This window comes from Neophocaena asiaeorientalis, unplaced genomic scaffold (genome assembly GCF_003031525.2).
Source record: "Neophocaena asiaeorientalis asiaeorientalis breed wild unplaced genomic scaffold, Neophocaena_asiaeorientalis_V1.1 scaffold603, whole genome shotgun sequence".
Taxonomy (NCBI): domain Eukaryota; kingdom Metazoa; phylum Chordata; class Mammalia; order Artiodactyla; family Phocoenidae; genus Neophocaena; species Neophocaena asiaeorientalis.
The window spans coordinates 1921984-1949529 of record NW_020175662.1 but is presented as its reverse complement, the minus strand read 5'-3'; the positions used below and the strand labels follow the sequence as shown (position 1 = coordinate 1949529).

General features: G+C 41.1%; 1 protein-coding gene across 2 annotated transcripts in view; it reads right to left on the bottom strand.

The window, feature by feature from the left end:
* ARMH4 (armadillo like helical domain containing 4) overlaps positions 1–27546 on the bottom strand; it is a 122239-nt gene that overhangs the window by 56306 nt on the left and 38387 nt on the right. The window lies entirely within an intron of this gene.

Sequence of the window (27546 nt, the reverse complement as noted above, 5' to 3'; positions counted from 1 at the left end):
AATGAGTTTGGGAGTGTTCCTCCCTCTGCTATATTTTGGAAGAGTTTGAGAAGGATAGGTGTTAGCTCTTCTCTAAATGTTTGATAAAATTCGCCTGTGAAGCCATCTGGTCCTGGGCTTCTGTTTGTTGGAAGATTTTTAATCACAGTCTCAATTTCACTGCTTGTGATCAGTCTGTTTATATTTTCTATTTCTTCCTGGTTCAGTCTCGGAAGGTTGTGTTTTTCTAAGAATTTGTCCATTTCTTCCAGGTTGTCCACTTTATTGGCATATAGTTGCCTGTAATAATCTCTCATAATCCTTTGTATTTCTGCCATGTCAGTTGTTACTTCTTCTTTTTCATTTCTAATTCTATTGATTTGAGTCTTCTCCCTTTTTTTCTTGATGAGTCTGGCTAATGGTTTATTAATTTTGTTTATCTTCTCAAAGAACCAGCTTTTAGTTTTGTTTATCTTTGCTACTGTTTCCTTCGTTTCTTTTTCATTTATTTCTGATCTGATCTTTATGATTTCTTTTCTTCTGCTAGCTTTGGGAATTTTTTGTTGTTCTTTCTCTAATTGCCATAGGTGTAAGGTTACGTGGTTTATATGAGATGCTTCTTGTTTCTTGAGGTAGGACTGTATGGTTATAAACTTCCCTCTTAGAACTGCTTTTGCTGCATCCCATAGGTTTTGGGTCATTGTGTTTTCATTGTCATTTGTTTCTAGGTATATTATGATTTCCTCTTTGATTTCTTCAGTGATCTCTTGGTTATTAAGTAGTATATTGTTTAGCCTCCATGTGTTTGTATGTTTTACAGATTTTTTCCTGTAATTGATATCTAGTCTCATAGCATTGTGGTCAGAAAAAATACTTGATATGATTTCAATTTTCTTAAAGTTACCAAGACTTGATCTGTGACCCAAGATATGATCTACCCTGGAGAATGTTCCGTGAGTACTTGAGAAGAAAGTGTATTCTGTTGTTTTTGGATGGCATGTCCTATAAATATCAATTAAGTCCATCTTGTGTAATGTATCATTTAAAGCTTGTGTTTCCTTATTTATTTTCATTTTGGATGATCTGTCCATGGGTGAAAGTGGGGTGTTAACGTCCCCTACTATGATTGTGTTACTGTCGCTTTCCCATTTTATGGCTGTTAGCATTTGCCTTATATATTGAGGAGCTCCTATGTTGGGTGCATAAATATTTACAATTGCTATATTTTCTTTTTGGATTGATCCGTTGATCATTATGTAGTGTCCTTTGTCTCTTGTAATAGTCTTTATTCTAAAGTCTATTTTGTCTGATATGAGCATTGCTACTCCAGCTTTCTTTTGATTTCCATTTGCATGGAGTACCTTTTTCCATCCCCTCACTTATAGTCTGTATGTGTCCCTAGGTCTGAAGTGGGTCTCTTGTAGACAGCATATATACGGGTCTTGTTTTTGTACCCATTCAGCCAGTCTTTGTCTTTTGGTTGGAGCATTTAATCTATTTACATTTAAGATAATTATCAATATGTATGTTCCTATTACCATTTTCTTAATTAATTTGGGTTTGTTATTGTAGGTATTTTCATTCTCTAGTGTTTCCTGCCTAGAGAAGTTCCTTTAGCATTTGTTGTAAAGCTGGTTTGGTGGTGCTGAATTCTCTTAACTTTTGCTTGTCTGTAAAGGTTTTTATTTCTCCGTCAAATCTGAATGAGATCCTTGCTAGGTAGAGTAATCTTTGTTGTAGGTTTTTCTCTTTCACCACTTTAAATATGTCCTGCCAGTCCATTCTGGCTTGCAAAGTTTCTGCTGAAAGATCAGCTGAAAAGCTTATTGGGGATTCCCTTGTATGTTATTTGTTGTATTCCCTTGCTGTTTTTAATATTTTTTCTTTGTATTTAATTTTTGATAGTTTGATTAATATGTGTCTTGGCATGTTTCTCCTTGGATATATCCTGTATGGGATTCTATGTGCTTCCTAGACTTAACTATTTCTTTTCCCATATTAGGGAAGTTTTCAACTATAATCTCTTCAAATATTTTCTCAGTCTCTTTCTTTTTCTCTTCTTCTTCTGAGACCCCTATAATTTGAATGTTGGTATGTTTAATGTTGTCCCAGAGGTCTCTAAGACTGTCCTCAATTCTTTTCATTCTTTTTTCTTTTTTTTTTTTAATTAATTAATTTATTTATTTTTGGCTGCATTGGGTCTTCAAAGCTTGGGCTTTCTCTAGTTGAGGCAAGTGGGGGCTACTCTTCTCTGTGGTGAGTGGACTTCTCATTGCGGCGGCCTCTCCCATTGCAAAGCATGGGCTGTAGGCACACAGGCTCAGTAGTTGTGGCGCATGGGCTCAGCCACTCCACGGCATGTGGGATCCTCCCAGTCCAGGGATCAAACCCGTGTCCCCTGCATTGGCAGGCAGATTCTTAACCACTGCACCACCAGGGAAGTCCCCATTCTTTTTCCTTTACTCTGCTCTGCAGTAGTTATTTCCACTATTTTATCTTCCAGGTCACTTAACTGTTCTTCTGCCTCAGTTATTCTGCTAATGATTCCTTTTGGAGAATTTTTAATTTCATTTATTGTGTTGTTCATCATTTTTTGTTTGCTCTTTAGTTCTTCTAGGTCCTTGTTAAACGTTCCTTGTATTTTCTCCATTTTATTTCCAAGATTTTGGATCATCTTTACTATCATTACTCTGAATTTTTTTTCAGGTAGACTGCCTATTTCTTCTTCATTTGTTTGGTCTGGTGGGTTTTTACCTTGCTCCTTCATCTGCTGTGTGTTTCTCTGTCTTCTCATCTTGCTTAACGAACTGTGTTTAGGGTCTCCTTTTTGCAGGCTGCAGGTTTGTAGTTCCCATTGTTTTTGGTGTCTGCCCCCAGTGGCTAAGGTTGGTTCTGTGGGTTGTGTAGGCTTCCTGCTGGAGGGGACTAATGCCTGTGTTCTGGTGGATGAGGCTGGATCTTGTCTTTCTGGTGGGCAGGACCGAGTCCAGTGGTATGTTTTAGGATGTGTAATCTTATGATTTTAGGCAGCCTCTCTGCTAATGGGTGGGGTTGTGCTCCTGTCTTGCTAGTTGTTTGGCATAGGGTGTCCAGCACTGTAGCTTGCTGGTCGTTGAGTGGAGCTGGGTCTTAGCATTGAGATGGAGATCTCTGGGAGAGCTTTTGCCATTTGATATTACATGGACCTGGGACGTCTCTGGTGGACCAGTGTCCTGAACTCAGCTCTCCCACCTCAGAGGCACAGGCCTGACACCCGGCCGGAGCACCAAGACCCTGTCAGTTGCATAGCTCAATTTGGTACGAGGGATGCTTGCCAGTGAATTAAGGTGCGAAAGAGACACAAGGCATAAATACCAAAGGTGTTGTGTGTGGTGCCAACTCTCTGGTTCCACCCTTTCATTAGTTTCTGCCAAACTTTTCTAGCTGTAAGTAACCTATGGTTGCAACTCATCTATGATTTGACAAGTGGAGTTGCACCCCATCCCACTAACTCTTTTCTCAATACATTTACTGTCATTAAATCTGATGTGTAATCTACTGTTCAGCTATTCCTCATCCTGATACAAATTATATTCATTAAACTGAAGCCACTCTCAACTTTGGCATTAGACACAACACACTTTTTATCTGCATTATTAAGGTTTTTTTCCATCACTTTAATTCTAGACAATCAACAGAACAGTAAATCAAGCCCTGATTTGTAGCATTTGCCCATTTCTATGGTATAATTATTCCCACCATAGCCAATTCTAAGCTATCAATATGACATCACTGAATGCAGAGTTGGGAAAAGAGACACAGCAGACCACCATTATATAGCACTTCCACCATACAGACACAATAGATGTAAATAACCTCAAGAGCACAGAGAGAACTAAAATGTAGTAGAATAATTAGGAAACGAGAAGTTTTGAGTATGTTTACTTCTATTTTTAATATAATTTATTTAAGTTTAATTTTACCTTATTAACTAAATTTATTTAAATGTAAGTTTAATTTATGTAATAATAATTTGATTTTTAATAATGGCTGGATTTAACAATTGGTTTACAAAACTCCTGAAACTTTAACAATTGGCTCTTGCAATTCAGTAAGTGCTAGCTCCAGCATGGGGCTCCCAAAACTGTGAGAGGGATTTGGGTTCATACATTAAGAGCAGCATTTTCATAGAGCAACCATGTGATCCAGCAACCCCACTCCTGGGCATGTATCCAGAAAGGATAAAAACTCTATTTCAAAAAGATACATGCACCCCAATGTTCATAGCTGCACTATTTATAATAGCCAAGACATGGAAGCAACCCAAATGCCCATCAACAGATGATTGGTTCAAGAAGGTGGGATATATATATATATATATACAATGGAATGCTATTCAGCCATTAAAAAGAATGGAATATTGCCATTTGCAGCAACATGGATGGACCCAGAGAATATCATACTAAGTAAAGCCAGTCAGACAGAGAAAGACAAATATTATATATCACTTATATGTGGAATCTAAAAAAATAATACAAATGAATCTATGTACAAAACAGAAACAGACTCACAGACACAGAAGACAAGCTTATGGTTACCAAAGGGGAAAGGGATTGGGGGAGGGGAGGGGGGGTGGATAAGCTAGCAGTATAGGACTAACAGCTACAAACTACTATATATGAAATAAACAAAAAGGATTTACTGTAAAACACAGGGAACTATATTCAATACCTTATAAAAACCTATAATGGAAAATAATCTGAAAAATACATATATATCTGAATCACTTTGCTGTATACCTGAAACTAACACAATATTGTAAATCAACTATAATTCAATTTTTAAAAAGAGCAGCATTTTCGCAACCAAATACAGATGAGGGTTTAATTCTTGGCTCTGCCACTTGTTGAATGTATGAACTTGATCTTAAATTTCTTCATAGTTAAAATGGAGAAAACATTACTATCTCTTAAGGTTACTGGGAGGATTAAATCAGGTTTTCTGTAAAACAATGAAATTAGAGCATTTTCTCAGGCCATATACAAAAATAAATTCAAAATGGATTAAAGGGGCCTCCCTGGTGGCACAGTGGTTGAGAGTCCGCCTGCCAATGCAGGGGACACGGGTTCGTGCCCCGGTCTGGGAAGATCCCACATGCCGCGGAGCAGCTGGGCCCGTGAGCCATGGCCGCTGAGCCTGCGTGTCCGGAGCCTGTGCTCCGCAATGGGAGAGGCCGCAACAGTGAGAGGCCCGCGTACCGCAAAAAAAAAAAAAAAAGTCTACAACTGACAAATGTTGGTGAAGATGAGGAGAAAAAGGAACTCTTGTACATTATTGGTGAGAATGTAAATTGGTTCAGCCTCTGTAGAAAACAGTATGGAGAGTCCTCAGAAAACTAAAAATAGAGCTATCATGTGATCCAGCAATTCCACTCCTGGGTATATACAAAGAAAATGAAAACACACACCCCAATGTTCATAGCAGCATTATTTACAATAGCCAAGATATGAAAGCAACCTAAATGCCCATCAACAGATGAATGGATAAAGAAGATATGGTATATGTTGATATATAATAATGGGATATTATTCAATCATAAAAAAGAATGAAAGTCTGCTGTTTGCAACAACATGCTTAGACCTAGACGGTAGTAAGCTTAGTGAAATAAGTCAGACACAGAAAGACAAATACCATATGTTATTACTTATAAGTGATATCTAAAAAATAAAACAAATGAATGAATATAACAAAACAGAAACACACATAGAGAACAAATTAGTGGTTACTACTGAGGACAGGGAAGGGAGAGGGGCAAGATAGGGGTAGGAGATTAAGAGGTACAAACTACTATGTGTAAAATAAATAAGTTACAAGGATATATTGTAGAGCACAGGGAAACATAGCCATTATTTTATAATAATGTTAAATGGAGTATAATCTATAAAAATATAAAATCAGTATGTTGTACACCTAAAATTAATATAATATTGTAAATCAACTACACATCAGTTAAAAATAATAAATTTAAAAAATCAATTTTTCTATGTTAGCATCATAGCCAATACCTGGTACATATGAAACATGCAAGAAGTGTATGTTATTTTTGTTGTTAAAGAATTTTCTCATCATTGAGCAATGTAATCAGTTTCCAGGGAAGATGATCAAATCCTCTTCTCTGAAAGCTTACAGAAATGGAAGAGATATCCATATGGAAATCACTGTGGGAATGAAGCCAGGGATGAGTGACCCCTTAAGTCTTCAAATCATTATCCTTTCTTTTCCTAAGAATCACTGCTATCTAGTGTTATGGAAAGGAAAGAAAAGAAAAAGAAGAAAGAAAGAAAGGAAGAAAGGAAGGAAGGAAGAAAGAAAGGAAGGAAGGAAGAAAGAAGGAAAGAGGGGGGAGGGAGGAAGAAGAGAGGAAATAAGGAAGGAAGGAAGAGCAAGAAAGAGACAGAGAGAAAGAAAGAAACAAAGAAAGAAAGAAAGAAAGTCCAATCTTTTCTTCCCTATGCAAGTAGCTCAGTGGTATTAAAGGACTAAGTTTATTTTCACTTCAACCCAGATATTTATTTCTTTGGAAAGAAAGAGAGAACAAAGCTTTGGAAAATGGAAGAGGGATAAAAATGGGTGTAGGAGCTAATAAAGCAAGAGAAGCTGGAAAGGAGGAGAGTTAACAAGTGAGACCTGGAACACTCATACACTGTTGGCAGGAATGGAAATTGGTGCAACTGCTATGGGACACAGTATGGATATTCTTCAAAACCTTAAGAATAGAACTACCGGGCTTCCCTGGTGGCGCAGTGGTTGAGAGTCCGCCTGCCGATGCAGGGGACGCGGGTTCGCGCCCCGGTCTGGGAAGATCCCACATGCCGCGGAACGGCTGGGCCCGTGAGCCATGGCCGCTGAGCCTGCGCGTCTGGAGCCTGTGCTCCACAACGGGAGAGACCACAACAGTGAGAGGCTCGCGTACCGCAAAAAAAAAAAAAAAGAAGAAGAATAGAACTACCATATGATCCAGCTATCCCACTTCTGCATATTTATCCAAAGAATACAAAAACACTAATTTGAAAGCTATATTGCATTATTTATAATAGCCAAGATATGGAAACAACCTAAGTGTCCACCAACACATGAATGGATAGAAAAGATGTGATGTATAGATATACAATGGAATATTAGACATAAAAAAGATGAAATCTTGCCATTTGTGACAACATGGATGGACCTTGAGGGTATTATCCTAAGTGAAATAAGTCAGATGGAGAAAGACAAATACTGTTTGATTTCACTCATATGAGGAATATAAAAAGCAAACAAACAGGGCTTCCCTGGCGGCGCAGTGGTTAAGGGTCTGCCTGCCAATGCAGGGGACACAGGTTTGAGCCCTGGTCCAGGAAGATCCCACATGCCGCAGAACAGCTAAGTTCATGCTCCACAGCTACTGAGCCTGTGCTCTAGAGCGAGCCACAACTACTGAAACTGCATGCCACAACTACTGAAGCCCACGTGCCTAAAACCCGTGCTCCACTGAAGCCACTGAAATGAGAAGCCTGCACACCTCGATGAAGAGTAGCCCCCACTTGTCGTAACTAGAGAAAGCCCGCACACAGCAACGAAGATACAACACAGCCAAAAATAAATTAATTAAATAAATAAATTTTAAAAAAATTTTTGTAAAAACAAACAAAATAAATGAACAAACCAAATAAAAACAAACAAGTAGATATAGAGAACAGAGTAGGGGTTACCAGAGGGGAAGGAGTTGGGGGGAAGGCAAAGTGGGTAAAGAGGATGAACTGTATGATGATGCATGGAAACTAAATTTCTGATGGTGAGCGTGCTGTAGGGTGTACAGAAGTATAAATACAATGTTGTACACATGCAACTTATGTAATGTTATAAACCAATGTTACTTGGATTAAAAACAAAAAGAAAAAATATGCTACCCAGTAGGATTGAAAGTTGGTCCTAGAGAAGCTGACCAAGAGGGCAAGAGAGCCACCACCGGATAAGAGGAGACTTGGGAAATGAGAACTTGAAAGAGCATCACCTGAGTGCCCAGGAGTCACATGAGAGCGACCACTGCCTGCCTGCAGACCAGCTGCCCTGCCAAGAACACACTGCTGAACCCAGGCTTGAGCCGCTTGATCCTCCTGTCAGGGCCACCTACCAGGACTTTGTTTTGTCTGCATCAAAGCCTCAGCCTGACTGGCCAGCAGCAGTGATGTCTGTCCATGCCGTAACCTTGCTTAGTCCCCTCTGAATACCCTGTGAGCTCTCCACACCATGGCCAATGCCCCAGTCCATTCTTAAGCCCCATGAGGGGCCCACAGAGCGCATGGTAGTGTGTATCTGGTAGGCACACAGAGCAGGGTGTGGGGAGGCTGAAGGAAACAACCTAATGGCCCCTGAGCTAACCCACTCTTAGCCATTAATGACACACTAGTTATAAAAGGTTTTGTTCCCTATAAGGATAAGTAAGATCCAAAGATTTTCAAGAATGACAACCGATGATGCAACAATGTCTCAAAGTGAAAAAAATGAGGTCAAGAGAAAGAGTGGATACACTGGCCTCCAAGAATACTCTGTACGGGTAAAAATTATATCCTAACTTACAAATGGAGAAACAGAGGCTGAGAGAGGTCAAATAATGCCCTCAAGTTCGCCGAGTTAGTAAGTGATACAACCAGGGTTTGAATCCACATCTTTTTTCTTTTTTTTTTAACACCTTTATCGGAGTATAATTGCTTTACAATGGTGTGTTAGTTTCTGCTGTATAACAAAGTGAATCAGCCGTACATATACATATCTCCGTACCTCCTCTTTATGACTCCACTGCTCACATACACACATCTTCTGAAAGCCAAATTCCTCTTGAAACCACATTGGTCTTTAAAATTCCACCCTCTTCTTCTTCATCAGGTTCATTTTTAGTTGTACTATCATTTTAGTTAACAGGAATTTTTAGGAACTAGTACCAATCATACCAATCTTGAGTTGTGTACCATTTAGAGTTAATGAACAGAGATAAGACTACTTTCTTAGCTTCCTGACATTTGCTTTGCTGACGTCCAGAGTACGGTTAAATAAGCCCAGCAATCCCTCCTACGGTAAGATGAAATGGACATTGCCTCTTACATTTCAGCTATCAGTTCTGCCTTGTTTGGATTTGCAGTTCCTCTTGTCTCCTTCATCTTCAGACATTAAAACCATCACCAGGGCAAGACAAAAGCATAGGAGCTGCTCTGCTCCCTGTCACAACTTCATGTGACCACTGGGAACTACATGGGACCTGGCACTTGTTTAGTGGTCTGAATTTTTTTTTTTTTTTTTTTTTTGCCACACTGCTGACTTGTGGGATCTTAGTTCCCCGACCAGGGATCAAACCCAGGCCCATAGCAGTGAGAGCACTGAGTCCTAATCACTGGACCGCCAGGGAATTCCCAGTGGTCTGAATTTTGGAAGGATTGTTCACATCTTCTACACGCTAAGACCTAGGAGACATCACTTCTGCTTCTTTCTATTTTTATTCCCATTTAATACTCTATACCTAGCCTCAACCTAGGACCCTGTACTGTCACTGAGGTTACAGCTACCTTCCTACACAAATGTCCTTCAAAGCACATCTGCTTCATTGGAAGAAAGATGCCCTTCTGTAGCAGTCACTGCTGGTGGCCTATCCAACAGCCACTCACTCCTTTGTTGATAGAACCCCAATTCTATCCAAATATCCCCTCCTTGGTGCAGGATGTGGATTCTGACTCATCTAAGCCAATAGTAAGCTAACTTTTTCTGTAAAGCACCAGACAGTAAATATTTTTGGCTTTGCAGCGCCATAAGATCTCTGTTGCAACTACTCAACTCTGATGTTGTAGGGCAGCAGTCCCCAACCTTTTAGGCACCAGGGATCGGTTTCGTGGAAGATGATTTTTCCATGGATGGGGATGGGAAGAGCAGGGGATGGTTCAGGCAGTAATGTCAGCAATGGGGAGCGGCAAATGAAGCTTCACTCGCTCACCCTCCACTCACCTCCTGCTGTGTGGCCCAGTTCCTAACAGGCCGGACTGGTACCGGTCTGCGGCCTGGGGGTTGGGGACCCCTGTTGTAGGGTGAAAGCAACCATAGGCCATAGGTAAAAAAAATGGGTGGGGCTGTGTTCTATTAAAACTTTATTTAAAGAACAGGCATCAGGATGAATTTGATGTATACTCTCTTGACCCCTAGATTAATGCAATGGGACCATTGTAGTTCTATTTCTTTTGCTAGTGATTGGTTTAGACATGAGCACATGATATAACTACAGACAATGAGAGATGAAGGAAGATCTTTGAGCAGCTTTTAGGAGTCTTCCTTCTTTTAAAAGATAGTAAGGAAGAGATGATCCCTCTTTTCTGCTGGCCATTATCACATCAGGATGTGATACCTGGAAATGTCACAGCCATTTTGAGACCATGGAAATTTGGGAGCCATTCTGACCTGTGGAAACCCAGATGTCCCCCTAAGTGTGAACAGGGAACAATGATATCTACCTATGAAAGCTAAATGATGCAAAGTAAATCAAGTGCTTTGCAATATGAGTACAGAGCAAGCACCCAGCAACAACTGGCGGTAATTTTACTCTACATTTATGTGCCCCTAAAAATGCTACGTAAAAGGTAGATGTTCAATAAAAAATTTGAAGAAGTATGTACTTTGATGTTTTTTCTCCCAAGAGCAAGGCTGGATTTGCCCTGTTCTAATCTGCTCTGACTGGGACTCTCCCGTGATAAATGGCACATTCACGTGGCTCTTTTTTAGGATTCAGTCTGTGATCCTTACCTGAAGGGAGCTGGGGAGTGGCTTCCTTGGCACTTTGCTCTTACGAGCCACAGGGAAGTTCTAAAATTCCAAACTTCTTATAAGCACAAATAATAACCACGGAAATGGTCTGAGTAGCTGGATTCACGGTAAGAAGATCTGTCAGTAAGATTACACACACTAGCCAAGAGTGGCAGGGTCCATCCTCATTCCTCCTCTGCAGTAGGTAACAGCCAGGTGGTTTTACTTTTGAGGATACTAAGGCAGAGACAGATGAAATGCCCTTGTCGCTATCATTAAGAGTAAAAAAAAATAATAATAAATTAAATAAGTAAACACTTTAAAGCACAGCCAAAACTAACTAGTCTAAGGATCTAGAAAATTCTGTCCTTAATGGAGGACAGAGAGGACCAACCAACTGCAGCTTTAATAAAAGCAGATACTATAAAATTCTAACTCCTTTTTAAAAAGACCCCTAGACCCCTTAATCTCCCAAGTAAGGCTTCCTCAACTTCCCATATAAAAAGTATGCCCATTGGCCCCTTGCCCCTCACAATGTGGTCCACAGACCAGCAGCATAGACATCTCCTGGAAGCAATGCAGCATCTGAGGCCCCTCCTCAGACCTACTGAATCAGAACCTACATTTTATCAGGATCCCCAGGTGATCTGGATGCACGTTAATAGTCAAGAAGCACCGTACCTGCTTTTTCCTAAGGATTATGCTCAGCTGTATAAAATTATTATTAAGACATTCATGATGCAGAGAAGTGGGATATAAAGTTGCATGAGGCTACTAAGTAGTACAAAAGACTCGCAATTTCCAAGTTCACATCTTAATGCTACTGCCTTTATACTAAATGTCCTGAAAATAGTCATGTTGTGAGTTTTCTTTCCTAACAGCATTCTATAATTATCCTACCTGTTCCAAAAATTAAAATATATAATTAACCTGGGGAAAAATAACGCTTAAAGGCAAAAATATAGGAAAGACACAGAAACCTTAACTACAGCTTGAAGAAGTAATATCTGAAAAGTGAAAAACTCTGATCAATTATTTGTGTTGTCTCTAAGACAGGCAATCACTTTAAATCTCCTCACACTACACTCATTAAACTGAATGGTTAATGGAGTGTTGGGTGGACAACGACTGGGTCATGCTGGAAAAAAAAAAAGAATGAATCAGCAAAAGCCACTAGAAATCCTTGTCAGATTTTTAAATAATTCAACTATTGCACTCTCAAGAGCATCTAGGTCTTCAAATTTGTGCTGGGCAGTGGATTCCCTCTTCTTATATATAGTCTTACTGGGAACTCCCAATGTATACAAGCTCCTTGAGAAAATACGGAGGAAAGGACAGAACCCAGGAGTCTTTCTTACCAGGTCCCTTGCCTTCTCTGCCTGTTGAAGTCGACCTAACCATCAAAATCTCATATAAATGAGCTTCTGCTTCACTTTGCATGTATATACCTACACATGTAAAGTTACAATGACCCTATGAGCTAACAGTTATGATGCCCTTTTTTAGAGTTAGGAAAACCAAGGCTCAGAGAAGTAAAAGATTTGTCCAGAGTCAATGGCGGCAAAGAGAAGACTTGAATTCAGGATGTCCTGACCAAATTCTAGGCTTTCGACTGCCGCCCTGCATGTTGTCTCTAATACTTTCCATGGCTCCCCTTGTTTGAAACTACTATTTCAGGACTTCCCTGGTGGTGCAGTGGTTAAGAATCCACCTGCCAAAGCAGGGGACATGGGTTTGAGCCCTGGTCCGGGAAGATCCCAGATGCCATGGAGCAACTAAGCCCATGTGTCACAACTACTGAGCCTGCGCTCTAGACCCCCGCAAGCCACAACTACTGAGCCTGTGAGCCACAACTACTGAAGCCCACGCACCTGGAGCCCATGCTCCACAACAAGAGAAGCCACCGCAATGAGAAGCCCACACACCACAATGAAGAGTAGCCCCCGCTCAACACAACTAGAGAAAGTCCACACCCAGCAATGAAAATCCAATGAAGCCACAATAAATAAATTAATTAATTAATTAATTAATTAAATTACTATTTCACCCTTCTGTACTTTCAGAGCATTTTTTTCCACAGCATATGTCACTTCCTGCCTCACATTATAGAGTTTTCATCCCCATGACTCATATGCTCCTGGAGAGCTGACACTGTGTTCTGCTCATCACTAAGGATCTAGTAATAATTTATAAATAGAAAACTGGGTTTTCCTCAGTTCTCTGGGGTTTGCCTTCCTAGAGGAAGTGTCCCTGGAAGCATACCCCTGAAAATGCAAGTGGTCACCAAGCTGGTTTTGATTCAGCTAAGTTGCAATAACCACCATGACCACAACCAACACCATCTGCCCCACCTTCATCTGCGTGGGGTCACATGACTAGTTTTCACCAATAGAATCTGAGTGGAAGGAAAATGAGTCCATTCCAGGCTGAGGAATTACAAGCAGGCTTCCCTAAGTTCTCTCTTTTTCCTGCCTCCTGGCTGGATGCAGAGGATCCACTGAGGTCACATAGGTCCAAGAAGATAGTGGAGACACTTGGTGGAAGTGTAACTAGTGACAGTGGAACTGTGAAGAGGGGAAGTAATAAATCTACTGTATTAAGGCACTGAGACTGGAATTGTTTGTTACAGCAACTGACCTTCCCTGACAGATACATCCCCATTTATCCAAAGTCTACCATTCAGTTCTTTTAGTTAACATGTATTCTTTTACAATAAAATGCTTTCATTGTAAAAAAAAAAAATTAGGGCTACAAGGTATTCTTTGAGATAAGGAAGACATTACTGAATATCCTTTTTTTTTTTTTGCGGTACGCGGGCCTCTCACTGTTGTGGCCTCTCCCGTTGCAGAGCACAGGCTCCGGACGCGCAGGCTCAGTGGCCATGGCTCACGGGCCCAGCTGCTCCGCGGCATGTGGGATCTTCCCGGACCAGGGCACGAACCTGCGTCCCCTGCATCGGCAGGCAGACTCTCAACCACTGTGCCACCAGGGAAGCCCCCTGAATATCCTTTTAATGGAGTGTTAGAGCCCCTGAGAATTATCTGATTCCCTTTAGGGCTCTGAATCACCTTTGGACTCTTTCACACCTCTTTAAATTGCAGATAACTGATAGCCATACAAATAATTCTTCTCTAGACGAGAAAATTAATTGTCCAGTGGAGAAACAGCCCTCATACCTTAGAAAAAGTCTGTCATGCATCCATTTGTAAATTCATTTTAAGTCTGTTTTTTGTTGTTGTTGTTTAAAAGTTAGAGTTTATTTGACAATACACAAGTGATCTGCAAATTTTATGGTTTAGTTGGAGCCAAATTTGAAACAGTCCTTGACTCCACGTAAATTTGTGATTCTTTAATCTTTCCTTTGAACCAGTGGTGGCATCCACCTAGTTCCTTTATTAATTAATAAGCTTTTAAAAGTCTTTGACACATGTTCATTTTATATCAAGAATCATAATTATATCTTCTTTAAAAATGTATTTTTGGGGGCTTCTCTGGTGGCGCAGTGGTTAAGAATCCGCCTGCCAATGCAGGGGACATGGATTTGAGCCCTGGTCTGGGAGGATCCCATATGCCGCGGAGCAGCTAAGCCCATGCACCACAACTACTGAGCCTGCGCTCTACAGCCCGCAAGCCACAGCTACTGAGTCCGCGCGCCTACAGCCTGTGCTCCCCAACAAGAGAAGCCACCGCAATGAGAAGCCTGCACACCGCAACAAAGAGTAGCCCCCGCTTGCTGCAACTAAAGAAAGCCCAGGCAAAGCAACAAAGACCCAACGCAGCCAAAAATAAAATAAATAAATAATAAATTTATTTTAAAATAAATAAATAAAAATATATCTTTTAACAACTATGAATTATTGACAGTCCCTCAAAGTCTTTAAACTGTGTTCTTAAAGAAAGAGTGTTCTGAGATAGTGAGAGGGATTAAGAGAAGACTGAAGCCTCTTTGGATCCCAGGGCAGTCCTGGGTGGCCATTACCGGTGCTGAAAGGAAGGGTGGAAAGCGAGGATGATAAGGATGATGACCAGGGAGAAGGAGGAAGAAAATAGAACACAACAAACTTCCCCCGCATCATGATTTTTTCCATGGTTTTCCCCTACCTCCTTTTCATTAGTGGATTAAGTAAATGAGTTGTTTTTAGAACTATCTGTGGCTTCTGTGGCTCAGCCCTGAATAGTAAGGCCTACCTAGCAACAGCTCTTCACTTTAGCTCTGTGTGCATGGCCTCCATCACCCACCTGCTTCCCGCATGGCAGGGCTCAGAAGCCCAAGGCCGTGGTCCTGCAGGATGTGCGATACTTTACCAAGCTTGTGATAAACAAACCTAGGTGGTAGTTACCCTGGTGCCTGTGGCTGACTTCACATCAAACCTTATGCTGTTGGAAGCTGCCGACATTACTTGGAGCATTTATCCCCAAGGATTCATCAAAGCCATCCTGTTCCAAACAGTTGCTGTCCTCTTTCAAGAGGAGCAGCTTGAAATTCAAATCCCATTATTTGAGAAAGATTTCAGCCCTGCAGGAAAACTTAGAGGTGGAAAGCAAAAATCACAATTCCCTCAGCTGTAAACACTCCTCTGTTTTAAATTCTTTCCCTGGGTCTTGATAATCTGGATGTTTGTAAAGTTTATTTTAAAGATTCTTCACATGAATTGAAACTGGGCATTCTTTGTTGGACACATATCTATATTTTGTGTCAGATTCTGTGAAAAAATCTTTCTGTCCAACAGAAAATCAGAAAAGTTCTTAGTTGGAAAATCAGAACTCCGTGGTCATTAATTCTCAAATGCTGAAATGAAGTGAACTGGCTGACTTCAACCTCACCTGATCACTAAGCTAAGCTTTGAGGATTTAGCATCGTCTTTTTATGATCTCAGTAGAGAGGGGGAAATTACTGAATTGCTCTATTTTCTGAAATGCAAAAGTTAAGTGCATTCCTTCTCTGATCCAAATTGAGGAAGACAAATAAAACTGGGGAGACTACAGATATTCCAGGTTCTTAACACAGCAGACCTATAACATTTGATTAATTCACCTTAATTTAGCATCATGTAACTTCAAATCAAGAGATAAGGACACCGTTTTCACTACTTTCTCTTTTTTTTTTTTTTTGTGCTGTATGCAGGCCTCTCACTGTTGTGGCCTCTCCCGTTACGGAGCACAGGCTCCAGACGCGCAGGCTCAGCGGCCATGGCTCACGGGCCCAGCCGCTCCGCGGCATGTGGGATCCTCCCGGACCGGGCCACGAACCCCTGTCCCCTGCATCGGCAGGCGGACTCTCAACCACTGCGCCACCAGGGAAGCCCTGGAAGCTTTTTAACATCATCTTTGTTTACTTTCCTCTGTATTTTTCAAAGAGGACAATTTATACTCAGTTTCTTCATTTCTGAAATTTTTTTTGCAGTCCTCTCTGTATTTCTTGTTTAATTCCCAGAAGAGCCTACTAGATGTTTTCATATGTTACTAATTCCCCAATGGAGCCTATGAGTGCACTGTGATTACAAAGAAATTAGTTCAAAGTACTCTCCTCAGATATAATGTGCCTTATTAATGTTTTTATTAACTGTAGCTGATGAAGAGATTATTTTCTGGCTTAGTTCCAAGAATCCATTTTTAGCTCTCCAAAGGAAAAGTGACTGCTGAACTTTCACATAAGAAATTCATTCCTAATGAATGAAATGTGATTTTTTTTCCAATTCTCTAATTCAATGTAGTTTAATCATGAAAATACAGATAAGGGCTTCAACTTCTGGAAAGCATTAAGTCTATTATCTCACACAGATCATTAACAGAAATAAAGATGAATAATGTGAAGCTGAGATATTTGGCTTTAGTTCCAGAAGGCTCTTCCTAAATCAACAAGTCCAAATTTACTTTTCTTTTAAACCTTTGATACAAGAACCTATAATCCAGGGCCTTTTAAAGGGCCTTAAAGACATGAAAAGAGAAACATTTTGTTCAAGCCAGAACCCTAAAACATTTTAAATACTATAATTATAAGTTTCTTCCAGCCAGAAGTGAGATACAAAAAGACAACTCAATTCTCTGACTTGGAGAAGCAATGATCCAGTGGTAAAGCGAATCAGGTTTAATAAATTTCTCACTTCCCTGTAGGTGATGCCATGGCTGTTTTTATTCTTTGGTAGAAGCTATCAAAGGCCTAATCGCTATTAAGGCACCTAATTAGCTATTTGGAAGTTTTTTAAATGATTGATCCCTATGAGAATGCAATCATTTGATTCTCATCTGATTCAGATTCGAAGGTAATGAAGGTAGCTGGCCCAGCATTTTCAAGGTCTGCTCATTAAACGGTGTAGAATCACTCCAAGCTCATTCTAAAAAACCATTCTAAAATGTTAGGTTGCCCACAAAAAAGAAAAGGTAGTTACTCAACTCAGTGCAGGTGTTAGCTAATGCTATGATGGCAATCATTTTGCAGTATGTAAGCGTATCAGATAAACACGTTGCACACAATGTTATGTTAATCAATACAGCTGGAAAAAATAAAATAAAACATTCGATTATGTTCCGGGAAAAAAACCTAGCCTCAAAATGTTATCTATGGCCAATGACCTGAAGGCATGCTATAATTAGTTCATTACTAAAGGCTTTGTAGATGTAAAAACTATTTTGAAGTAAGTAGAGAGAACCAGAGAAAGTTAAGATCACGTGATGTCCTACCTGTCATGTGATATTTAAGTTTCATCTCAGTTATAAGCATTATGGAGAACCCTCAGCACCTGATCAGTTACCATTTTTTCCACAAATCCAACTAACTCCATTTAACATGCCCCCTCCCGTCCCGTCCCCTTCAGGTCCAGCATGGCTACCAGCTGGAAGAGAACCCCCTTTTAATCAATCAACAGTACTCAATGCTGAGTACTAGATATTGTGCACTTCCAAAAAAGTCCTAAGCAAAATGAGATAGTGGAGTGGAAATGAGCCCTACTGCCAAGAACGGCTGGGGGAGTTTCACAGGGAAGGACCGAGTGGGAGTTAGGGTTGCCAGGAAAGGCTTCAGCGAGAGCCGGGGCGGGGGGTGGGGGCAGACAGACAGAAAATGGAGAAGACCATCCCAGGAAAAAAGAATAATGGTAGAAAAAAAAAGCCAGGTCCGGAAATGTCTGATGCATGTTCTGGTGACAGTGATTACAGCCCGCGGAAGGCAGAGGTCTTGGACAAAGCAGTCGAGAGAAACGAGGAGGGAAGATAGACCCCAGACAGATCTTGGAGGTCCTTGAGTATATCAGGGGTGTATAAAAGAGACAAATACACTTATAAGAAATGCTTCCTACCCATGAACTGTTGAATCCCTGAGTTACCTGATGGAAATCTCTGATTCCTTGATTTTATATTCAATCTCTCCTTCACTTCTGCTGTGGTGTATTTTTAATTCGCACCACCAATCCTCTGAATTTCAAAAATAGCTCTGGCTTCCTAAGGCCAGTTTGAGAGGTTGGCAGTTCTTTGAGATCACACAGAACCTACTACCACAGTACTGGAGAGACCCAGCTGCACAAAGATCAATGTTTTAACAACCAAGACTGATTTCCCTTCCTCCACACAGGAACATCCCCAGGGAAGCTTTATGCAGAGGGGAGTTAGCTGCAGACGGAGCTGTGGCTGCCACTGTGCTCTCCACTAACTCTATTCTACTAGTTTTCCTCATTAGCGTTTGAGACTTAGAGTTGACTCCTCACTAGTTTTCTCAAAAGAAATCTTTGGAGGAGAATAAGGGAATTTGCAGTGTCCCACAGCTGACTTGGTCAAAGGGAACTCTGTGTGTGTGTGTGTGTGTGTGTGTGTGTGAATGATCTGAGTTCTACCACTCTTGGAATTAATGAATTTCAAAGCCTCAATTCCAGTCTGCCTGAAATTCTTGGTTCAAAAGTTCTACATATAGCTGTGAAAAATCATTAACTGTCAGTCCTAAAAAGAAAATTTAACACAACCCACAAAATCATCCATTCCATCAATCCTTTCCTCCTTCCAAATGACTTAACATTTCCTATGCTGAAGAAACATAAAAGTTTGACTGTAGCCATTACACATAACTGCTCATCAGAAGTGTCATGAACACCAAAATGAAAGAAAAAAACCCAGAATACATTACACTCTTTTTAGGCCAGAACCTGGTTTTGTTTAGCCTTGGCCAGCTATCTTTTTGATGTTTGGTTCAAGACAGGTGTCCTCAGAACATATCTACGAGCACGGTTGGAAGTGGGCAGCAGGAAGGAAGTCTATTCACTTTTATGTATTTAACCTACTTATAACCTACCCCAGGCTAAAAAGAGGATTTATGGCTTCTAACAAAAATACCTACAATATAACAGGTTAAAAATAAATAAATGGAAAACTCAGGAAATAAATGCATTTAAAACCTAAAATCCTGAGTTTGTCAGATTTTTTCACCACAGGCATGGGGACAGATTTTCTCCCCTAGAAATCCCCAACTACTGCTAAGCTGCAAGTAACCAACGGCTCAAATGGAAAGATCTATGAAGAAATGATTTCTTGGACTTGGAAGGCATCCTGCTCTACAGACCTAACATCCCTTAAGCACTCATTCTCCTGAGGTGGGGAGAGGCAGGGATCACAATCTCTAATTTAAACTTTGGCATCAGTGTGTCCTGCCTAATGTGGAAAAAGGAGGTCTACACCCGAGTTCTGCTCCTCTTGTCTCAGAAAAATAATTCAGTTCTTTCCAAAGCAAGAGTAAATGGCATTACTCTTAAACCCAGAAACCCTGGGTACCATCTGAGGACAGGAAGGAACTCCAAGTAACTCCAAGGCAGGTGCCTACTCAAGGAAACTCACATCCGGAGATGCTCACTCATTCCAGATGCAGAGGTCAGGGTACAGACCTCCATGGTACAGATTTAGAAGTCTGTCACATTGAGGCAGGAGGCAGACAGGCCCCAGGTAAGACGTTTACAGCTGGCCTCCTGTTCACATTTCATGAAGCAGGAAAAAGTGGGCTTCAGGCCAGACACTCACAACTAGCTTCCTGTTTACATTTCCTGAGATAGGAGATAGGTGGGCTCCAGGTTAGGCATTTACAGTCAGCCTCCTGTTTGCACTCCAAAATGGAAGTAACAACTGAAACAGGGTAGAAAGCCAGGCTTTGTCTCTTGTGGACACCTTAAGATAACAGTTGTGGCAGGAGCAGAGAGGAGCTAGACCTTGTTTGAGTAAAGGATCAAGAGGCCATATACTTCCCATCCTTGGGGCAAGGGAGACACTACACATGCACAGAAAGGCTCCTTGCAGGTCAAAAGTCAGGGGACAAAGCCAGGCCACAGTGAGTCTTGCTTCTCCCAGATGCCTTCACGTCAAGATCCATCTTGTGCGCACCTAAGGGGAGGGTCCTGAGACAAATTAGCCAGGGGGGACAAAACAAGATGATTGGCCAGAAGGAGGACAAAGACCTGGAAAACTGCCCTTTTATAAAGAATTTATTTCCCAAAGGCGCGACTCTCTCTCTGAGTCCGCCCGTGCATCTTTCCGCATGTACTTTGCTTTTCCAATAAACTTTTCACTTTTCTCTTTACCTTTTGCCTCCTCACATGAATTCATTCTTGACAAGGCAGGCAAGAACTAGGGATCCAGGCCCTAGCCACTGCCCCCTGTGGTCTAGTGGTTAGGACTCCCGGTCCGGGAACTAAGATCTTGCTTCCAGCTACCGCTCGTGCTGCATGCTGCAAGCTGCCACTTACTGCTACGTGCATCCGAAATCAACGTGACCGTGGGCTTTCTGGAAAAACTAAACCATGGATATCGACTTTAATCTCAATAGGACTGTAAAAAGCTGGATTTTTTTTTTAAGGCACACTAATCCAATACACAAAAGATCATTACAAGCAATGTAAATCTTTACTAATGGAGGTTCAATTCATAGAGCACAGAACACTTCTGACAATCCTCCTTCTCCAGCCCCTTCACAAACAGAAGCTGCCTCAGCCCAAGGGAACAACCAGCAGACCCAGTCTAGGGCAGCTGTGCTCCGTGGGTGGGACCCAGGTATCAGTACCTTGTGTCGCTCTCCAGGGGGCTCCAGCCAAGAGTGAGAACCACTGGTGCGGGGGCTTTAGCCAATCTGCCACTCACATCGCGCTGGTTACGTCGGATTAAGGTTTCTTTCCTTCTCCTTCCTTACACATATTTAACCACGTTAGCCTGGCAACTTCCTGAGCAACCTCATAATACACAGCTTAACACGTTATATGCCAAAAATACACTCACATTTGTTGCAGTGAAGAGTTGTTTGAAGTCTCACACTTCCCACTGTCTTTTATGGAGCATCTTTTTCTTGCTGTCACAGCCCGTGTTGCACTATATTTAAGTGTTCAGTCTTAGCTACATGTTAAGTGTTCTAAAAGAACAAGAAGGATGATGGGGAGAAGAAAGAGAAGAGCTGACACGTTTGAGGACAAAGGCTCTGACTTTCTCACAGACCAATGCTCAGTTTCTCTAAGGCCGAACCCCCTCACCTTTGCCTACAGTTCATTCTACCTTTTACCAATTCAAAACACATTCTCTTTCTTTCATATTAAAATCATCCTAAATCACCAGGTAATGAACCTGATAAATAATAATAAATCCATGATAACATCTTATGGGTTATCCTATCCAGACAGCAGATCTGCATTTTTGTAAGGCCTTCTCAAGATATATTATTGCAGTCCAAGGGAAGGCTCTTAATATTGAAGAGTAGGCACCATGTTAAAATGGGGAGGGGGATATAAATTAGAGATCACACAAGCACTCCCGAAGTCACACCCCAAAGATGGCTGCCCACTCAAAGAAACCCCCGGTTGTAAATGATGATTCAATTCCCCACTGTGTAATCGCTCAGCCACTGGCCTCACATCTATAGAACCATTCTCTGCCCCATGGCAATCTATCTCTTTACAGGTCAACCTCTCACTCTTTCCACAACGTACAGCACACACTTAGTAGGTGCTCTATGAATGTCTGGTGAAAAACTAGAAACATAAATGCTCTTCATTCTTCTGCTTTCCACAAACATCTCTGTACTGTTAATTGAATACTTATCATGTTTTTTAAAGACCTCCAGAGAAAAATATTCCACTTCCTAAATCAGGAACCCCTCCCAATGTTAGATGCAGGCTTTTGAAAAAAACGTGAAGACAGCTATAGTAATTCTGCACTTAACTAATTGATGGCTCTTGGAAGCCTTATCTATTCAGAACATCAACCAAACCATAAAGTGGCCAAAAAATGGTCTCTTCTTGGAACAATACCACCACCCTCGGGCCCTCATCCAGAACTCATGAATTCAAAACACATTTAAGATAAATATATTAGTTTAACAAGATTAGTCACAGGATTCTTGGAAGATAAAAGAAACATGGATAAGAACCAGCCACAAGAGAAGTAAACAGAAAAACACAGAAATCATAGATAGGTATAGTGACTGACACACGCCCCCCCCAGCCGATCAGTGGTGAGGATTCTACTGGGGGATTCTTGGAAAGTCTTCCTCTCTCCTGAGGAAGAAACACAGTAAAAAGGCAGTCCTCTTCTTTGTCTGCACAGTGTCTTGTCTAGGGGTGACATCTGAAACTGCTTCAGCCACTGCAACTGTGCGGAGGAGAGCCTGGGGCCAAAGTGAACATCCCAAGGAGGACAGTGCAGCAAGGTGGAAAAACATGAGTCACCGATGACAGCTGAGCTGCTGAGTCAACTGACCCAGAAGCTCCATCTTTGGACTTCTTGTTTTCAGAGAAAATATATTTCTTTACTCTTTAAAGTCAACTTAAGGTTTCTGCTACGTATAGCTAAAGGCATCCTGGCAGATACAGAATGCACAGAGGAAAGAATCACCAGATATTAACTACATTGCAAATGTTTAAACATTAAAATGGATATGTTGGGCTTCCCTGGTGGCACAGTGGTTGAGAGTCCATCTGCCGATACAGGGGACACGGGTTCATGCCCCGGTCGGGGACGATCCCACATGCCGCGGAGCAGCTGGGCCCGTGAGCCCTGGCCGCTGAGCCTGCGCGTCCGGAGCTTGTGCTCCACAACGGGAGAGGCCACAACGGTGAGAGGCCCACGTACCGCAAAAAAAAAAAAAAAAAAAAAAGATATGTTGACTCAACTTTGCCCATATTGATTTTATACTTTTAAAAGAATAATCGTGTGATTTATTATAGTGAAAGGATAAGAAGTAGTGTGGGGGGTCACAGTACCTGCTCTCTGTACAGGTTCTTACCAATAAATTTGAAAATAAACTTGTTAAAAAAAAAAAAAGAAAAGAAACTTGTTAGATCAGAAAAGAAATTCATTCTGCATATGTAAATAAAGAGCTTCCTATATGCTACTAGCACTTTACCAATCAATGCACCTCAGTCATAACATGGAACTTTCACTCCTGATTCTCTGTCCTCTATAGTTCAGTCCACAAATCACACCTCCCAACAGCAAGATCAAGAAATTGGGCTCTCTCTCTCCAGAGCTTTACAGGCAATGTGTATGTGACAATACAGAAAACAGAAGTGCACAGAATTAAGCCATGGATCTACTGCTTTGCCTCAGAAAGTCATCTAAGTTTTCTGCTCTTGTTACTTCACAGAAAATGAAACGATAATCTATTCAAAGAGTATGTATTATTTTTAGCCAATCCCAACTACCCACTTCAATCTGTTCATTTTTAAAGGTTTCTATGGGTTTTAGCATTTGCTTTGGAATACCATTCATATTGTAAAATAGGATGTGATAGTCTATAAATAAAAATAACCCACTTAAAAATAGGAATGAATAAGATGACCAATTAAAGTATAATTATATTAAACTGGAATACTTTTTAAAGGTCTCAATCTTTGCATTTTTAGTGATTCATTAAGAAAAAACTATAGCTAAGTTTACAACACTCACACTCAGACTACAGCTACCACGCAAGCTCTACTTCTAAAAGGAAGCTGCTCATGAAATACTTATTGAAATCTGTATTAGTTTCCTATTTCTGCTGTAACAAATTACCACAAACTTAGGAGCTCAAAACAACACAAATTTATTACCTTACAGTTCTGGAGGTTAAAAGTCTAAAATGGGTCTTGAGGGACTAAAAATCAAGGTGTCAGCTGGGTTGTGTTTCTTCTAGAGGCTCAAGGGGAGAATCCATCTCCTTGCCTTTTCCAGCTTTGGAAGCTGCCAGAATTCCTTGCTCATGGCCACATCACTCTGACCTCTGCTTCTGTCATCACATCTCCTTCTCCGACTCTGACTTGATACTTCTCGCTTATAAGGACACTCGTGATCACACTGGGCCTTTGGAGAAAATCCAGGATAACCTCTCCCTCCCAGGATCCTTAACCTAATCATATCAGCAAGAGCCGTTATTCTTGGTACCACAAAATCCATCACAAATAGGGGTTTCCCTCTATTGCACATGACCTGAGAACATTTAGGAAACTGTATCAATGAACATCGATCCAGAAGTTGTCACTCATTTTGAGTTACTAGGAAATACTCCTGTCCCTCCAAGAAAAAGTTGGTGAGCTAATAAAATCCTAGACCCAGACACTACTACTCCAACCCAGTCTTCCCACAGTGGAAAAAAACGAAGGGCTTGAAAGATTTGTTCCTTATTTTGGTTCCCACGAAAACTACAATGCTAAAAACATGTTGGCAAACTGAAGATATCAGGAAAAGAAGTGAAAGTAAAAGGTAGGAGACAACCAGGAAAATGGTAAATTTTATTAAAAGGAAAAATCTGATATGAAATAAAAATTCAGGACTTGGGGAAATCACTTTAAAAAGCATAGCAAATCACTAAATTGGTATCACTAATTTAAGAAACCTTAGCCATGCATGGAGGCTGGAATCAGGAGGCAGAACAGGGGGACAATAGGGCTATTTTTCCTGTGCCTCATACCCTACACACCTTAAAATGTAACTGCTATTAGCCAAAAACTGGGGAAAACCCAAATGTTCATCAACAGGTGACTAGATAAACAAAATGTGGTATATCCATACTATTGAATACTACCCAGCTATAAAAAGGGAACAAATTACTCATACAGACCACAACATGGTTGAATCTCAAAATCATTATGCTAAGTGAGAGAAGCCAGGTACATAAAGGTATGTATTATATGATTCCGCTTATATAAAATTCTAGAAAATGCACTCTAACCTGTAGTAATATAAGCAGATCGGTAGTTACCAGGGATTGGGGACTGAGAGAGAGACTGACTGCACAGGATGAGGAATCACTGGGGGGACAAAAGGGAAGTGATGGAAATACTCTGCATTTTCAGTGAGATGGAGGCCACATGAGTGTAGCCTCCATCTTGACAACTGTCAAGACTCGTCGAATTGCATACTCTGAGTGCAGTTTATCGTATATAATTTATACCTCAATAAAGTCAATTTTTTAAAAATTTGACTCTTCTTCAATGGTAAATTTGTGTTGAAAAAGGCTAGAGCCCAAATGATCATGTTACCCTTGAATTGTAACCGCTACAGATTTTTCTAAGATTCATAGCCTCTCCAATTGCTTATAATTATCATAAATGGTAAGCCAACTTCCTAAGTGGGGAAAATTGGCTTCCTGGACCACAATCCAGGAATAGATGCCATATGGCCTCCATAGAGTACCTCTGTACAAAAGCAGCCCTCTCTCCAGTAAAGGGGTACAGTCCCTAAATATTCACCCAATCCATACTTAAAAGACTGTTCAACTGTCCATGATCCTTCCATATTACAAATCCACTACCTGAGGAGTCACTTGATGTGTAGATTTTTGTCTTTGTGTTTAACCTCTATAATAAGTTACATTGGTATTTTGTATTTTATTTTATTGATCTCAACCAGCTCATGTAGAACAGGTGCATTTCAGACTAAATATTTATTCACATGTTCCCAGGCCAGTGTTTGTGTTTGTTTTATAATATTTTGATAATATTTTGATATATTTATAAGCTTTTAGCAGTTTCATTTGATATGTTTTTTTTTGTTTTTTGGGGTTTTTTTTTGCAGTATACGGGCCTCTCACTGTTGTGGCCTCTCCCGTTGTGGAGCACAGGCTCCGGACACGCAGGCTCGGCGGCCATGGCTCACGGGCCCAGCCGCTCCGCGGCACGTGGGATCTTCCCGGACCGGGGCACGAACCCGTGTCTCCTGCATCGGCAGGCGGACTCTCAACCACTGCGCCACCAGGGAAGCCCTCATTTGATATGTTTTTAAAGTAACTACTGCCCAATTACATGCCGGATTTGTTCAGGAAATAATTTAGTAAATACAGCGCTGTATGCACATGTATGATACCTTCTGCCTGTCCAGTGGAAGTCCATCCTTTATCACCTCCTCTGCTTACCATAAGCATATTCCACAGGAAATCCCAGGTACATTTCAACTACAACCTTTATGTCAACCTAGAGGGTGATAATCCCAGAATAATTTCTCAGTCGCAGACTTCTTCCCTGAATTCAGGACTCAAAATCGAAGTCCATCCTGGACAGCCCACAGGCTCCTCGTATTCAATGTGCCCGAACTAGCTCATCATCTCCCCAATATGCCAAGTGCACGTCACTCTCTCTATTCCCTCTCTTCATCAGAGATATCACTCTCCACCTGTTCGCCCAGGCTAAAAACCTAGAAATCATCCTCAACTCTCTTTCTATTTTTCTTCATCCTCCCAAATCAGTTAGTACCCGTGACAAAAAGCTCTCAGGTTGGCTCCTTTTTCTTCATCCCACTTCCTCTGCCTTAGTTCACGCCTTCGCTCTTCACATGGACATTTCATTGGTCTCATAAGCAGCCTTTCTCTCTCCCCAGTCTCACGCTCCTCCCCTGTTCCTCCACTGCACTATCACTAGAACGGTTTTCATAAAGGACAAGGGAAAACCTCTTGGCAGTCACCACTCTTCGTGATGCATCCTTGCTTACCCTACCTTTCCAGCCTTGTCTGCTGTTGTATCTCCTAGAGCTTCTTTTTACCCACTTACAATGTTCTTTGCCAACCTATCTGTATTATGCCATGCTCTTTCATCCCTCCAGTGTCTCTGTGTATGTTCTGTCTTTGACCTCTTTCTCCTGCAAGCTATCTCCTATTTATATATCCTTCAAGTGACAGCTCTGAACTCTCCAAGCTACTCTAAATGGCCCCCTTCTACATTTCTGTTCTGGCCTCCTATAACCCTACTTTTATTATAGAATTCACCCACCCTGCACTGAAGCCTTTACAAGTGGGCTCTGCTCTAATCAATAAAAGGCACTGCCTTGTTTTTCTCTGTGTTTCCAATGCCTTGCAAAGCAACATAGTAGGTGTTCCATTTTTTGGATAAATTAATTAACCAAATCTAAAGGACAGCTCGTGAAAGAATTCTATAATGGAAGAGAAGATGACATTGAAGATCCTTATGTATGTTTCCTTAGTTTTAGAGATTAGGAAAAGGATTCCCCCTTTGACTGCCAAAGTTTAAAGGTTTACCAACTTCAGTCTGAGCTTTGAAGAAAGCGAGAGAGCTTGTTTTAAACTACACAATCGTGTGATAAACAGATGACGCGACCTTCCCACTCCATACTCATTTTAATGCACTTACCCTTCCTCATCACTAATCTGAAAGAGTTTTCATGGGAGGAGAGGAGAACAATCTTTAAGAAATCACATGTAATAAGATTCTGAATTGGAAGTTTCAACCGAGGCACCAGGATACACTAGTATGATATTCCAGAGCGAAGTCGAAGACCAACACCCCAATTTCCAATGAAATACTCCAAACGCTGGTTATATGACTC